Genomic DNA, 5,244 nt, shown 5'->3' on the forward strand with positions numbered 1-5,244 from the left:
TGTTTGGTGCCCTGTTGTGTCTTACACTCTGCAGGATAGCTTGACGGGCTTGGCCTGCTATTGATCTTTCATGGTGCATATATATAATCCTGTTTATTAGGAACTGCACAGTATGTGTAGTTACATTTGGATTAGTCATAATTGTGTTTTTTTTTGGCTCGAATGCTCAGTGAACCATATCTAATCCATGTTTCATACTGATGCATGGTTTCGAAATAATATGGCTTAAGAAAAAACTTACAGATGAGTGCAGCTGGCAATCAGCATGCCATAATTGTCACTTCAACAATCTAAGCAAATCAAAGCAAAGAGCCTTTGCCTTTTTCTGCTTACCATTTATGGAAGCAAGCCAATACTTATTTTTAAAAAGAACTCTTAATGCTTTGCACCCCAAATGGGGTGAAAAGTAATCATGAAACAATTAATGAAGAGAATACAAAACCTTGTTTATTTTTGAGGCCAATGTAGCTTACATGCTGAGTAATGGATGTCCAGCCCTTGAACGAAGTGTGGGTGTGTACTTTTGAAAACAGCAGATGAACATTGGTGCTAAACATTTATGCACCAAAAGGACACATTTTGTGAAAAGGTGAAGAATAATAAACATATATAGTTTTTCTAATTGGCTAGACTTGTGAAAGGTGCACGCTTGTCCAATGCTTTGTAAAATGGGCATGAGAGATTGATCGTCCAAAAGTGGACAAGGAGTTTATCGGTTTAACAGGTATCTAGAAGTCATGTCCTCTCTAGGTCATGTCCTCTCTATTGTGCAAAGGGGAGTAAATGCACAACCTCTAAACACATTTACTTTTGAGCATACAAAGTGGGCATCCGTCACTTGGTGTGTTTGTCCTCTTCAATGTTAAAATCATATTTAGAAGTGTCACATGTTGATTTTCATGTGGACTGGATTATGCAATTAGCTCTTAATGTATCAAAGGTCCATGAAGCCCTTTATCTAATAACGAGTAGATGAGTGAGAGGGTTGTACATGTGTGCTTTGATCCCAAGTCAGTATAGCGTCTTTTGTAACTGTTGTATTAAGGGGACTTGTTAAGGACAAGGTTCCTTGTCACCAAAAGACAATTGGTATATGGTAATCATAAAAGTTATGTATCTTTTGATGTTGGTTCCACATCTGTATACACCATTAACCATGTTGAAGGTCGTTTAGATATTAAGATTGTATCAAGTAACTATGTGTGGATCTACCATTACTATCTACTCTAGTTGATCGAAAGTAGATTGGACCAGAAATGTCCCTTATCTTATTCATTTTCTTCCTAATAAATCAATAGGCTATCTTGCATTTCATAACGACTATTTTGTAGCGATAAATTTTGGAAAGGGTTGAAGAGGGTGATGACATGAATCCATTTACCTTTGTCTTTTGCTTTGGATCAACTCCATCTCCATTGCAATGATCAATCAAGCAATAAAAAATTGCTCTCTCACATATCGCAATGATCGATCAAGTTATTAAATTTTGCTCCCTCACATAAGTTCCCATGACATTATCCTATGTAGTGTTCCAATTGGCTACATTTGTAACATGCATATTGAAAGAGGGAAATTGTAGTCGTAGGTGATACAAATGTGGAATTCGGTGATAAAACTTAAATATGAGGTAACAATATGCATCATATCATAAAGGCACAAAGTTTAGTGTCATCCTTAACAAACGGATACCCCTCCTAAAAACATTGCCATGGCCCAAAAGTGCTAACACCAAATGTTCTTGCAAAAAAGAGATGTATTGGGATGTCCTTTTTAGAGTAATCCAAATTGGACAAGAAGGCAATTTCATCCTTGGTAGGATTAAAGCAAGGGTTCCAATGCACAAGATAGGTAAAATAACCACAAAGTTCATTGTCTCCCACAACAATCTTCATTCGTGCTTCAAGAATGGTTTTGTCATGATGCACCCTATAAAATGGAGGCATATATTAAAGTTTCAAGTCTTTGATGCTTTGCAAAAGATGGATTTACACTAGGTTGGTTTCATGGCTTGCTAGGGGAATGGGGGGATGTTAAGTGCAAGCCTTCCCATAGATTGTACTCCCCATGCATATTCGTGAATGAGTAGGGACGACAAGAGAATTCATAATAGTCCTATCCTTTTGCTCCATCCTTATCCTGCCCTTCACTCACTTTTATACAATCGTACAAGTTCTTAGAGTGAGAGAACAAAAGCTCAAATATTATTTAGCATTAATGTTTTATGAGGCTTGGGAGAGCTACAAAGCCCTTTCTAAAAGAGTTTTATACTTACTTGATGGCCTTGACCTCATACACATCATATGAAGGATGTTTTGCACATGTTAGCCTTCCAAATTAGGGTTCATAAGGTTTGAGAATAGGGCTACAAGAGTACTTCCTATTCATGCCTCTAGACTATTTGGGCACCTAATAGTTGCATGAGTAGTAAGCTATTTACGTGGTAGGTTTGTTTGCAAGAACAATATATCATCGAGGGCTTAATGCAGGGTAAGGTGGACTAAAAATTATTGTCTTAGACAATGGTTTCTAGTAGAAGAAGAAAGTAGTTGCCCATGATCATTCAATAATAATAGACATATAAGAGGCTTTAAAGAAAAGGAAAAGCTATGGAATACTCACATATGAAAACACATTTTGTAACCACCACCAAGTTGGCAACATGTATCTTAGTTTGGTCCAAGTCCATTACTCTCTCTTAGCCTTCCTCTCTCCTATCTTTTCCTTGCTCCACTCATCTCCTTCATCTCATAAGGAAAATTTTGGACTCACTTTAGGGCCTTTTGGTCTTAGAGAGAGAGACTTTCAACAAATTGGAATAGAGCTATCAAATGGAGTTTGTTTTTTAAATTTAATGGTAAAACTTTAAATACTCTCAATATAATTTAAGTATATTTAGGAAAAAAAGACTTGATGCTCCAAATGAGGAAGCCCATGGATCATTTAAGATGATGGATGATGCCATTTTTATTATCCTTGCACTCTTGCAATCTACCTACCGTCTTCTTGACGGTCTTGTATACTTCAATGAAACACACTCTTTAAATAATTTGTAAAATCCTATTTTCTTTGAAGCTTAGTGTAGATCAACTATCCCCACTTGTGCTTTCCCTTTTGTGTCTTCATTTACTCATCTTTTTCTTCATGTCTACTTTAATAGAAACCTAATGTTGTAGGTGTCCCTGCTCATGTATTAGAGAAATCACAAAATACATTAATTTTGATCTTGACAACAACATGTAGATTCTTACCACCATCTTCATTGGTAGTTAGGTTACACAACATGCAAAGAAGAGAAGATATCAAAATGAATTCATTGACACCTAGAAAGGGGGTAAGTAAAACTTTTAAGCTCAATTGACCATGAACAAGAATTAAGAAGGTGGGCTTATACACCATGTCTACATGCACTTTGTACTGTGCTTACAAAATTGACCCATTGACACGCCAATCCCAGAGACCAAACCACAAAAAGTGTATCAATAAAGTTCCAACATTAAACTATGAGTTTGAGTTTGTTGTTAAAGGTTTCTTCTACATATGTTTGTAGATATATGTCCTTCAAAACTTGAAGATTCATAACTCAGAAACCTCTATGATGCAACCAAGTAAATAGTAAGTAGAGATCCTTACATAAACATTAATTGACATTGCTCTCTTGTATTAACAATTTGCAAGACATATAACAATAAGAGGTTACGTGAATCATTGATGTTTTTGCTCTTATGCGATAGATTAGTTGGGCCTCTTTTAGATAATAGAATCAAAATATATATTCTTTTATCAACTCACAAAAGCTTTTGTCAATGAAAATGCATCCTCTTTTAGAGAATACATTCAAAATATAACTTCTTTTAGAGACTCACAACAACAATTGTCACTATTTCTTTCTTCATATCAATTAATGTGGTTTTGTTGACATCATCGTCTTCATTCCCCTCAAGAAAGAAAAGTCAATTAGCTCTTTGGTTGGCTCTTTTACCTATATTCAATACTCATTCTTTAAGAATTTGCTAGTGTTTGATGTGACTGCAGTCGTGGGTGTGGAGGCACAGAACCAAGATATAGAAGGACCGCTTGTGAATATTAGTGATCCTAAATTAGGTTAGTTGTGGTAAGTCTTAGAGTACTTTCACAATTGTGCCCCCCCACCCCCCACCAAAGAAAAAATAGATCTAAAGTGTAAATATCGAATGAATGAAGACTATCATCTTATGAATGGAACAACCTCAAGCTTGAGTAAAATCATTGCATTGTATCAAATTGATGTTCAATCGCCTAGAAGTCAATAAGTCATATCTATCAAATCTTCAGTTTTCCTAAACAATGTTTTCCAAGTTCCAAGCTTTCTAAATGAATTGACAAGTCATTTCTTATTTTCTTAAAGACAAGTTTAAGATATCAACTTGTTAGATATGCTCAATGCCCCATCCTTGTAAGGTGCCACCAAGGATCCATGGTGTTCAAAGTTGTAAGACCCCCATTATGAGGAAAGGCCATGTATGAGCTGAGACATTGGTTGGGTTTTAACTTGTATGTCAGTTGAGGTCTATGTGACCATGTGGCAAAAATGTAAACTTTGTGGATCTAGCTTTTGGGTTAGAGTAGTTAAGCTAGTAACGCAAGGCACACTACATCAAGTTGCAGGTTGTGGGGGTTATTAGGGATCCCCATTTCGGGTCCGAAGGGCCACTTCTATGGCATGAGCAAGTCCTAGGGGTCTAGCCCTCCTCGGTGAGGGTTTGAGAGCAATGCCCTTGACCATACAATTCCATGGAGTATTCCTTAGTTGACTAGTAAACGTTAAATAAGTATTTCGGTTGAAGCCAACTTGACCACCTTTGTGGCCTATAAAAGGGAGACCCCCCTTAGAACCATGATAATCTATCTTTTGCCTAGTGAGAGCTCTTCTTGCTAGCCTTAAGCTCTTCACATATCATTTGTTTGGATCATTATCTAAGCAATGGAAGCCCATGGGTGGATAGAGCCATCTTGTATTAAAAAGGAAATTTTGTTCTTCTCTAATTTGCTATATACTTTGCCTTCCTTCCTTGGGTCATGTGCAATATGTCATGTAATTTTTTAATACAATTAAAAGGCTCTTCCACCATCCTTGAATGATATACTTGTTCTTTATCATTAATATGCAAACTTTAAAAAAAATTAGTTAAAGGAAATTTAATTTTAGGTCAACACTTAATGTAGGGAAAAAAATGTTATAGTGATAAAGTGTTTAGTCATCAATGA

Source organism: Lygodium microphyllum, chromosome 16 (assembly GCF_053477565.2).
Source record: "Lygodium microphyllum isolate KBCC chromosome 16, Lygodium_microphyllum_v1.1.10, whole genome shotgun sequence".
Classification (NCBI taxonomy): domain Eukaryota; kingdom Viridiplantae; phylum Streptophyta; class Polypodiopsida; order Schizaeales; family Lygodiaceae; genus Lygodium; species Lygodium microphyllum.